Raw genomic sequence first — 12,471 nt, 5'->3', positions numbered from 1 at the left:
TTTCCCTGTAAAGAAATATTGTACAAAATTTACCGAAATAAATTTTGGCATTAAGAGATAACTGGGAAAGTTATAAATTGAATATATTTTTTGCAATATTTAATGTAATTTACGTATTTTATTTATGAATAGGTTACATGTAAGATTCATATTTTGTCGGTGCTTTTCTTGCAGGCTGAGAGGTATAGGTATAATACATTGGCCCTTTCCTGCTTACTGTTTCCTACCCTGTATAAATTGTCTTCTTGCAAGTTGCAACTGTTTGCATTGCAACATGTGGTATTGTGGTGTATGATTTTGTAGAGCAACCAGTCGAACCTCGAAGAATCAATCATATTTTTCGTTTTATTGGCAGATTTATTGCAACATGCTACGTATCCAGGGGAATAACGAAAGGATAGATCCCGAAGACGAGAGGAGAAAAGTCAGGCAATCAGTAATACTCAACCTGGCAACTTTTGGATTGTTAGTTGCGTTAATCAGAGCAGGTAGGTTAACCGGTCTTTCTGTTGAACTCGCTTTCGAATATCTGTAGTTTCACATACTGTTGGTTTCGAGAGGATCGTGATGATGTATTAGGATAGCCCTTGCTTCTATAACATGTATGGAAATAATCTTTAGTGCTTTCTTCAGAGTTATTGTTCCTAGCTAAATCCTGGTTTTGTTGTGACCATATAATACCGTTTCGGCGGTATCGGCAGACCAGTAAATAATTACGGTACAGTTCTAAAGTGTCTATTAGTAGTAGTATTGTTTTACAGTTTGTTGGTATCGTATTTCAGTATTTATTGTGACAACCGAGCCGTACGATTAAGGTCGCGCAGCTGTGAGCTTGCATACGGGAGATAGTGGGTGCAAATCCCACTGTCGGCAACCCTGAAGATGGTTTTCAATGGTTTCCCATTTTCACACCAGGCAAATGCTAGGGCTGTGCAGTTCTTGTGATCTCTTTCTCGCGGCTGCCACTGTTGTTCAACAAGGAACCAAAATAAATTAATTTACAACATCTAGGCGTACTAGGCGGCCACTAAATTGGAGCTTATTTCCTCTATCAACAACAGGAGCCTTGGTTTGGCTACAATTTACTCTCAATCCAAGCTGAAGACTTTAATTTTCCACCCGCTTCAATAATTCAGCAAGTTCATCTTCACTGCTTGCCAATAGATAGTATCATCAGTAAAACACAGATTCTTTTTTTTTGCTAGTTGCTTTTACGTCGCACCGACACAGATAGGTCTTATGGCGACGATGGGACAGGGAAGGGCTAGGAGTGGGAAGGAAGCGGCCGTGGCCTTAATTCACACCAGGCAAACACAGATTCTGTAACATCCTTCTTCCAACCGACACTCCACAATGCCAGCTGTCCAGAGCTCTTTGCACAATGTAACTTATTCCCTGTATATGTTGCACAACAGAGGGGACCGAATACAATCTTGTCTCACTCCTTTTGACAATCTGAAGGTCTGTATACCTTCATCGGTGTGACCAGTCTGTGGTGCTTTCCTGTGTGTTACAATAGTCAGGTCTTGCAAATTTTCTTCCCTGCACAGCAAAGGACTTTTTTATCAACCACGTCTTTTAGCAGGATTTGAAGCATTCAGTGGTATATTCACGTTTCAAATATCCTCAGCTGGTTATTGGATGAAATCTCCAGATCCAGTAATAGTACTAACAACATACTGCACTTGACTTGCCAGCGGATATTGAACCGAAAACCACAATTATATTCAGTATGTTTTGAGTTTTCGAAATAATAATAATAATTATTAGGTTATATGTGAATTACAGTCTGGTCTTGTTCACAGAAGCCAAGTTATATGGCTGAGGATGTTATCACTTGAGATGGGAATTATAGGTTACAAATAAGTTAGAATGCAAATGTATTCAACCAAGGCACAAGTATCCTATACCCATACGACGGTTCTGCAGTGAGATTTGCATAAATATTAGCGATCTGAACTATCAGAACCCCTAAAATTTATGCAACTCGCCAGTGTAACAGGAGAGCGGCTAGATTACCCTTGCGCCTTGTTCAAATAAGTTTGCATTCTAACCTATTCGTGCCTATAATTCCTTAAACTCAGGGCAAGGAACAGTATCATTCAAAATCCTGCGGAATTTCATGAGGAGCCTTGGCATGCTCTCTTCGATCGTTGACGGTGGGGTTGGTATATTCTTCAGCTGAATATTGCTCTTCTGTTTGGCTGAATAGCCCGTATGTTAAGAAGCTTTACACAGTCCATTGCTACATAAGTGGGGTATGAGATCCTCCCCTGATTGCATCTGCAGTGAGGAAAAACAGATCCAGCATATCACCACTGAATGCCCAAAGAGATCATACACTGTTGTGCTAAACTTAAGGACGAGACAGATAAGTCAACATAACATATAAACTACTCGGTGGAAAGGAAAGAAAGTGCGGTAACGTGTTGCCAGAGGTCTCCCACACTTGCATAGAACCCTGGCGTGAGATCAGCACAACTATAATGCCAAATGGGTCTCGCCCCACAAAACGAGGCAGTTGAAGGAACGGGGCAAGACAGTGTGAGTCAATCGGTGAGCTGTTATGGTGCAGTATGGTGGTGTTATTCATTACAACAAGGGCAGAAGCCTAGTGTACGCCATCCACTCACTCCGCTCGCTGTACACAGAGGCTTGGTGGCAGGTGATGCTCTTTTATTTTTAGTTCACGGGATTGATGATAGGAGCGCCTTTACGATCTGCCCGATCTGCGAACTGTTACCAGCCATTTAGGAAATGTCTAATGAAATTTGACAAAATTATATATATAGGTTACAACTACTAAAGTAACTTTTTCTTTTGCCGTGCGGGCAGTATGTGCCGTGGCAATAGTTAAGAGCCTCTCGGAGGGAGTGTGACCCCAAAGGGGCCACTTTTCTCATGACAGAGCTTGGCCTGCATTTGCAAACATAGGTTACAGGTACTACTAACAGAGCCTTTTGCTGCGTTTTTATTTTGTGCAAGTTGGTAACGGAAACAGCGAGTTAGCAGTTCTGGGAATGTCATGTCGGCCAATGGCTGTGCTTGTAGCTGGCCGGCTAATGGTCAGTGCCGCATGAAATCTTTCATTATGTTATAAAAGTAAATGTACCTTTTTTGGCGAGTGGGGTGGGCCCCTGGCATTCGTAATGAACACATGTCTCTTCTAAAAGGATTTTAAGGTCAAATTCATATATATTTCTTCACGAAGTTGTGTGTTATAAACTGAAGTGTCTACACTAGGTTTGTACTGTGTGACAAGTGTAGCCCAGGAGTTTGGTATTGCTCACAGCTTTGTTTCACGTACATGGAGAGCATTCCGAGACACAGGCAGTGCTGCCCGAAGGAGAGGAGAGGAAAGGATCGACCACGGTCAACTACAGCAGCAGATGACCGCTATATTGTGCAGCAGGCAAGAGAAGACTTATGTCAAACAGCGGATGCAGTTGCAACCACATTTAACAGGACTGCAAGGCACCCAATCTCACGCTCCACAGTGGCAAGCAACTGCATGGGGGTGATCTGTTTGCCCGACAACCATTATGTTGTGTTCCGTTGACACTAATTCATCGGTGGCACCATTTGCGATGGTGCCAAGAGCATCAGGTCTGTACCGATAAGCAGTGGGGTTGCGTGCTCTTCTCAGATGAGAGCAGATTCAGTCTGACTAGTGATTCTAGACATACCGTCATCTGACGAGAGGTGGGAACACGTAATGCACCCAGGAACATTGTCAAACATGATCATTTTAGTGTTCCAAGTGTTATTGTGTGGGGAGGCATAATGTTGCATGTGCATACCAACTTCCAGATCTTTGAACGGGGTACACTCACCGGTCAACATTATTGTGACATTGTACTCCTTCTCCATGTGCGTCTTTTCAGGTGTGTATTTGGCCCCAACTTCATTTTTATGGATGACAGTACACGACCGCATCGAACAGCACAGGTGGAGGAGCTCTTGGAACGAGAGGACATTCAGCTAATAGACTGGCCCGTCCGTTCCTCCGACTTAAATTCCATCAAGCACGTGTGGGACACATTGGACAGACATATTGCAGCATGCCCACATGCACCAACGACCATCCAGCAGTTGTCAACCATGCTGGTGGAGGAATGGGACGCCCTACCACAAGAACTCCTTACCAGTCTTGTGGCCAGCATGGTAACACGTTACAGAGCATGCATTGCTGTCTATGGTGATCACACACCCTTTTAAGAACCATGTCCCTTCTTTTGTAATGTTCAGGGGACCATCATGAGTCGCAGTGACTTACGTGTAATTTATTGTCTCTGTATAAAAGTCTCATTTCTGCTCGTCTCATGGCATATTTCTTTCAGTTGCCTACCGTATCATACTGTAGCAGTTCTTCCTATGTATGGTTCAAGTTTCATCAAGCTATGTTACTTGGCATTGACACAACATGCAAAAGTTACTTTCACCCCTAAGTTTTGCACAGCAGTATACTTGGGGCCATTGGAAGATTTTTTTGGGGGGGTGGGCTACAAATGAGACGATTCAGTAGTTGGACAATTCAGATTTCAATTTATGAACTCTCCATCAGTTTGGTTGATTGGTTAGTGGATTGTTTTTTGAATGTCTTTTATATTTGTATGTAACTCTAGGGCTCGGAAGACCTATAAATTGCCTAAAATGACGTAAAAATGCTATCCAAATTCATTAATTTTAGTTTTACTTATTTAATGAAGGAATATGTTCTAAAATTCAAAATTCTGGTGCTATGCTATATACAGTGCAAAAATATATTAGTGAAATTCTTCTTTCAGAGATTATATATTTTTGGATTAACATAATTTCAGAAAGGAATTCAGTGTTTGTTAAAAAAAGAAAGTTCTTGCAGATTTCAGAATGAAATGTTTTTTTGTTTCCCCCCACCTAGAATGAATTTAGCGATCCTGAAATGGACATCCTGTAAAAAGAAATTTTAAATTAGTGTAGCTGGAATCATATTTAGCTAAACCACACCATGGATACAGAAAGCCTGCCTGGTGGCCATGATCGTTAAGGCTTTGAAGTCTAAACAGTCTGACACTGTGGTTAGCCAGTTCGAGTCCCCTTGGTTGAAAAAATTTCACCATCAGAATGTTAGCCAGTAGGGTAGGGGAGGGTGGTGGTAAACAATTTCTAATTACTAGATTGCGTGCCAAAAGCCTGGATTAAATTCCAAACTTCTCTGCAGTGCTCACTCATATGGAGTGAGAGCATATGACGCTGTTGATGGGGATTCGTCCGTTGGATGGACGTTTAGCCTTGAGCAGACCCCTTGGTGCTATTCGACATGATTAGGCTATGTGCTGGCACCAGGTTTCACCCTCTCCCTTCCTACTATCATATATCACGTCATTAATTTCAACTCGTTAACTCCTCTGATGAGGTTCACGCAAGGAAGGGCATCTGGTCATAAAAACCCGCCCCGACAGATTTATCTCACCTCATACCCGACCCCGTAGAGAAACACTTATTATGGATACAGAAATTGAAATTCAGAAACTTTACCTCAGTTGGCTTTGTAACATGTCACAGTAGTAATCTCCAGGTTTTTACATGTAAAGGATCATCGGTTTTCAGACAGCACGTTGCAAAATATCAAGAAACTTCTCTCCACATCAACGGATGTTAAAGATTCATACTTGAAGGAGGTGAAATCTTCCTCTTCAAAAACACTCGCATCAAAATTTGCCGGATTGAGTGGCTCAGACGGTTGAGGCGCTGGCTGGCCTTCTGACCCCATCTTGGCAGGTTCGATCCTGGCTCAGTCTGATGGTATTTGAAGGTGCTCAAATACGTCCGTCTCGTGTTGGTATATTTACTGGCACGTAAAAGGACTCCTGCAGGTCTAAATTCCTGCACCTCGGCGTCTCCGAAAACCGTAAAACGTAAAACCCATAACATCATTATTTACATCAAAATTTTCTCCTTTCAGTATTTCATTTACCTTGCACATAATTTAATACCCCTGGATTTTTTCAAGCATGTTTCATTTTTTATTGCATTTTATTTACTCTCTTACTACATAAAAGAGAAATAAGATGTTTAAGATGAGATGGACGAACTAAGGATGATTCGAATTGAGAATGGGCAGTATACAAATGTAGTCAAAAGATGAAGTTGCCAAAAATCCGTTAAGGCTTAAGAAAAGCTAAAAAGGGCTTATAAGTCAGAAATTGCAGAAAAAGGCAAAAAAGGACAAATAACACCCACCATTTTCTGGCCTAGTGACCCAGAATGAACATGTATTATGTTGGGCCTCAACTTCCGAGCCCTGTATGCTAGCCATAAGCTAAAGAAATTATGATTACTGTTGTTATTAATATTATTAGTGCTGCAGAGTCGACTGGGTCTCAGTGTAATGGGAAGAAATTTCATGAGTGAGATGTAGGAATGTTAGAGACAGAACAAACACCCAGTCTGGAACCCTGCGATCTAAAGACTACGAACGTTTGTCCATTCAGCAACATGGCCAGATAGTTTTCAAAATGTTAACCAGTTTCTTAGGTATTTGAATCAAGCTAGATTTTAATTACCGTAAATACTGATTTTTTCCATGTGTGAAGAACTGTAATTAGTATTAAAATTAAAACTATTGATTTTGAAGTTTGTATAGTCCAAGTCTCTTATTTATTACATGATGAATGAAAATGTTTCTTTTTTGTGTACTGTATTTTACTTGTAAATTGTACCTATGTAAAGTTCTTGAACAGCTCTGACTGCAATAAAAATAGTAAGACATGTTTTGAAGGTTTGTAAAGAAAATTAAATCACTTATTTAAGCTTATCAACAGCTTTTAAGGAAAATTTGTAAAGCCTCATTAATATTACAGTGCATTCTTTTACGGTCCTGGCCAGACAATTGCAAGCGAACTGAGGGCAATAACACAGGTGTTATCCATGATGTGTATCGTGGTGGAGTGAGGAACAGTTTCCGAGGTTTGTAGACAATTTCAGGACACATTTCCTGGTATTCCGGCTCCAGTTCGAGAGACTGTGGGATGTTTTGTTAATAAATTAAGATCAAGGGGATCGCTGAACGCTGCAATTCTTAAGCGTAAACAAGGTATTGTGACTGAGAAAAAATGTTCTGAAATTAGTAATAATTTGGACACTCACCAAAAAAAAAAAACTTATCACTTGTTGCACAGCAAGTAGGTGTTTCAAAAACCTCAGGCCATACAGCTGCCAAACTTGTACATTTGAAACCTTACAGAGCGACTACTGTTCATGAATTATGACCCCTTGACAATGGTAAACGAGTCAATAATTGGATTTTACAAAGCATTGTTGATCTACATTTAATTATTCTTTTTTGTGATGAAGCGTGGTTTCATTAAAGTATCTGTGCTACTTCACAAAATAATAGATACTGAAGCACAGGAAATCCCTGGTTAATTCATGACGTTCCATTCCACGATACTAAATTTGTTGTATGGTGTGCTATAACAGTTCAACAAATAATAGGACCTATATTGTTTAATGATACAGTAAATTTCTAAAAGATTACGGTTCCCCCGATCTTACAGTATGCAACTTACATTTGTGGGAAACCTAAAAAATAAAATATACAGGAATGATCCTCACGCTGTAGGAGAACTTAATATAACAACACAAGAATTACGGAAATAGAACTAAAACGTGTGGATAGAAATTTCATGTGTGAATGCAGGACACCACTTTCAACATTGCCCATGGCAAGGTTAGGTCTTATTAGTGCATGTAATGTAATAAATCAATCCCCATGTTGATGTGTTTTGGTCCCAGCCTGACCACCACGCTTACATGCAATCATCCAGCCAGGACTGAAAAAGTACACACTGTACCTCATAATACTAAATCGGTCATACTGCTTATCAGTTTGTGGATCATTTACTGTCATTTTTCTAAAGGCAAAAAGAAATGCAAACTTATTAATTCCATCTTCCCAAAAGGAATATCATGGATCTGCCTGTGATAGACATAAGTGTCAGATGTCAAAATATTATAAAACGTGCACACTGTGTTTATTCTTGTTTTATTCAGTTTCAGAGTAGGCCTATGTAGAATGCATCCGCAAAAATGTTATAATTTTCCTTTTTTTAGTTCCCTCTAGTCATTATACTTTTGGATGGAGCTCCCTCTCCAAGAACAGCCAGAATAGAACTATTGATATTGGTTGTTTTGCCATGTCAGGACCATTTAACACTTTGAAGACGATGTCACCCCATGTGGGGTGACGGACCCTCATACAAAATATAGCGTGTCACCCCTCGTGTGTCCAGGCCTCTCAACTTCAGGCTGTCGCACGAAACTAGCGCTACCATTCGCTGTTGTAATGCATTGCTTGTTCTCGTAAGGTGTTCATAGAGTGCAGCGCAGTGCCCATTCCTTTCTCAGCATGCTGTGCATTCCACAACAGACAGGGGAATTTCTCTGACATTGGGGTGACATACACAACCATCAGAATTCAATTATTAATGGCAAGGAAAATAATGTGGATTGGAGTTTATTATTGCTTTATTCTTACATACTGGTTGAGATTTAGCACTCAGATGAAATTGTAAACCGGGGCTACGCGTAAATAAATACAATGTTCCTGCAAACCTGAGAATGTTCCCCAGTAATTTTCACTGGCTGGTGATTTGGTTGAATCATTGCCCGATGCAGCACCGGAATCTTTGCAAGTATCCTCACTACACAAACTACTGTTGAATTCCGACTTGGAAAAGGTGGCATCACATTGCAAATCCTAAATGTCAACATCTCTTGATTCAACATTCGAACCCTTTTCAAGTTGTTCTTCTATCTATCAGTAATCATGGCTTACTCAACACATAAACACATAACAGGAATTAAATTCTTGTCACAAAACTGTAAATTACCAGGAACTCATTGAAATGCACGTAAATCAACAGCTCACAACACAGAGCACAGTGTTCCACAACAACAAAGGTAAAAAGGACGTGCGCTTTCTCTGTTGCATAGTCAACCTGTTAACCATATGTCACCCCAATGGGGGGGGGGGACACAAAAATAGTAACTTTGAACATGAATTATGTCTCTGATTATCATCTACAAATGAAATTACGAACATCCGTAGCTGACAACAACCTGAAAAATATATATCACATTTCAGCAGTTTACCACGAAAAAAGCAAATGTACACGTCGACGCTAAAGTGTTAATGACATTTCAAAGGATAAGCGTTCCGTATTCTTAAAGGTTCAAATAATCGGTATTTTGTAAATATACTGTAAAACTAACCGTCACATGCAAACAGTAAGGAAAATAGACTTGAAAGGTCTTATTAATTCTTCTTCAGTTCCAGTTTCCAGTTCTCTCCTTGTTAGATTATGATTAAGAACCTGCATCATTGTTGTAACTCTGTCTTCTCCCATTTGCATCATATGTCCATACCATTTCAGCTTGCTTGTTTCTATCCTGTCCTGTAGGTTTAAAACTTCAATCCTCTTTCTAATCTCATTTCTGATTCTATCTTTTCTTGCTTAACCTATGATACCTCTAACAAATTTCATCTCGGCTGCCTAAACTATACTCTTATCCCGTTTTGTTGTTGTCCATGTGTTTGCTTCATATGTCAGTATTGGTACATAATAGGTCAAATACAGAACTTAGTTGCATTTCCTTGGAACTTCTGGATTCCACAGTATACCCCTTACACTCTGGTAAGAGCCATTGCTTGTTGTACACTCTTTCCAGTCTCCTCAATTATGTTCCTTTCTTTTACAGTCACTCCTCCCAAGTATTTAAGAATTTTCACAACTTCTATTGGTTTTCCATTTATTTTTATCTTCCTTCCTTCCTTCCTTCCTTCCTTCCTTCCTTCCTTCCTTCCTCTTGTCATCACGACTGTTTTAATTTTCTCTGTGCATATATTCATTCAATTCCATATATTAACTTGTTTTTTCCATTTCATTTTCTCCTCATATCATTTCATCTGCATCTGCTGTGTTTCTTCCCATCTTCTGTTTTATACAATTGTGGATTTCATCCATTACTCTAATGGGTATGTGGGACAGCACGCTTCCCTGCCAAAGTCTGGTTTCCACATCAAAGTATTTTGTTTCTCTTACCTTGGTCTTTACATGACCATTGACCATACTAACAAATTTTTTTTATACATAGCTTTTATGATTTGCATTTCTGCTCAGTTTGTTTTTTCCCTCAGTGCATTCCAAATCAACTGCCCTGATACACTGTTGTAGATCTTCTCGATGTCTGCAAATGTCATCAACAGATCGTTCACAAACTTCCATCTTTTCTCCATGTGTGAAGATAAGGTCAAATGTTGGTCTGTCTTTCCAAATGCTGTATTGGTTTTTCATTTTCTTTTCTAATTTCATCCTCTATCTTCCAATATCCTCTAATATCTTCATTATATGTGAAATAGGGCAATTCTTGTGTAATTTTTACAGCCCTCCTTATCACCTTGATAATTTTAAGTTTTAGACCCTTGCCTCAATCTTCTCGAACTTCTTCCTTCCATATCCCTTTTAAATAGTCTATACAACCACTGCACTCCTGGGTCTGCTCCCTGTATTATTTCCATAGCCACCCAGTATAATTCAGGACCTTTGCCACACTTCTTCTCCACAGCTTCTGTTTCTAGCATGGTTATGTCTTTCTCTTGTTCTTCTTTAACCATTATTTCTTCTTACACCCTTTCAACAGCTAGTTCTGTGAATCTAATTTTCAGTCATTTTGAAAAATACTCTTCCCGTCTGTGGTGGAGTATATCCTCTTTTTGTTTCAAAATTTTCCTGCTTCTGTATTTACGAACTTTGTATCCTCTCTTATTTTGTTCTTAACCAATCCGTACTTCTTTTTACTCCCTTTAATATCGTCATGCCAGGTGTCTGTGAAACTTTCCCAGCTTCTCATTTTCTCTCCCCTTACAATCTTCCGTCTCACTTTGTTGGCTTATTGATATTTATACATATTCTCTGCATTTCTCCTTCCTTTCCACTTCCTCCAAGCCATTGCTTCTCTTGCTTCTCTTATCCTGTCATTCCACTAGGGTGCCTTGTTATCCTTTACCCAGTACTCAACTACAGGTGTCTTCTGCACATTTCACAAATCCATGTTTGAATGTTGTCCATTCCTCTTTTATGCTGCTTAATTCTCCTTTTCAGATATCTTGAAAGTTGCCACTTGTTTCCTTCTTTAATTGCTATACCTTCAATTGTTTTTTCTCTCTCTCTTAGTATTTTACTAAGTCTTGGTTTAGCTGCTTATAATTTATAATATCCTTTGAAATCCTCTCTTGGCCTAGCTGTGATGTCTTTCAACTGCCTGCATTTCTCCCATACCATTAATTATAAATAATAATTGAGATTAAACCGTATTAAAATCCTTTTGTTTTGTTTCAGCAGTGCCGCTAGCAGTCAAGATGTTTGAATAATGAAACAGGAGATGCTGCTAATTTCAAATCAACCGTTTTGTCCTTGCCTGCAATATCTCGTACTTGTTCCATAGTTGACTTTAATGTTTTATCTTTTCATTCCATGAAAGTTTTATTAATTTGTTTGAAAACAAAGAAAATAGTCATGTCTAATAGATATTTATTTATTATAATAAATTACATGTAAACTAAAATATTGTAGTTTTTCTCTATCCTAACCTTTCTTTCTTTCTTTTCCCTGTGTGAGGGTTTATAAAGATAATAGAAATTCCATGTAACAAATACTATACTGCTTAAAGAAGCTTGCCAACCAATGTTTAATGCATTTCTTTAGACAGGAACTATTGTATTTTAACAATGGAAATGGTGCATTCTTGATCATCACTAATTGAATGCAAATGCTGTAAACAAACACAATTAAACAGTTCTAATTTATTATATTTGCTTACAGTATTTCCTCTCCCAGTAATAAAAATGATCTGTCTATAAAATACAGTACATGGCCGAATGTTGTTCAACCAACGCAGTGTATTGTTGCTTGTTTCCTTTGCTCCATGTACTATCATAAATTTCACTCAACATGAGTCGCACCCATGATGAACTGGCAGCCTCAGATACACTGGAGACCTTGTGTCCTCTTCCTATTGCACCCACCTGTGGTCAGGGCAGTAGAATAACATGGTATCCCCTGCCCCTTGTAAGAGGCAACTAAAACGGGCTATTGGGTTGCAACCACGGGACCCTTAGGCGAGTCCCGACATTGCTTCCACTTATGTGTGCCAGGCTCCTCTCTTTCATCTAACCTATCTGACCTCCCTTGGTCAACTCTTGTTCTTTTCTGACCCCTGCGGTATTAGGTTCCCAAGGCCTAGGGAGCCTTTCCTTTTCACGCCCTTTGTGGCCCATGTCTTCATTTTTCGAGGTGTTGGATCCCCCCCCTCTCTCTCTCTCTGATTAGTGTATAGAGGATGGTTGCCTAGTAGTACTTCCTCTTCAAACAGTTATCACAACCAATCTTGCTATACTGACCTGCCATTGTGTTTGTCCTATTGTTTCTT

At 39.5% G+C, this 12,471-nt stretch overlaps 1 long non-coding RNA gene across 1 annotated transcript; it reads left to right on the top strand.

The window, feature by feature from the left end:
- The first annotated feature begins 171 nt into the window (after window positions 1-171).
- On the top strand, window positions 172-11,607 carry LOC136879243 (uncharacterized). The gene is made up of 2 exons (XR_011018664.1): window positions 172-488; window positions 11,385-11,607. It is a non-coding gene; the product is annotated as an uncharacterized lncRNA (long non-coding RNA).
- The last annotated feature ends 864 nt before the right edge of the window (window positions 11,608-12,471 follow it).

Source organism: Anabrus simplex, chromosome 8, assembly GCF_040414725.1.
Source record: "Anabrus simplex isolate iqAnaSimp1 chromosome 8, ASM4041472v1, whole genome shotgun sequence".
In the NCBI taxonomy this organism is placed as follows: domain Eukaryota; kingdom Metazoa; phylum Arthropoda; class Insecta; order Orthoptera; family Tettigoniidae; genus Anabrus; species Anabrus simplex.
The sequence above is the reverse complement of the archived record's forward strand: the minus strand, read 5'-3'. Positions and strand labels throughout refer to the sequence as shown.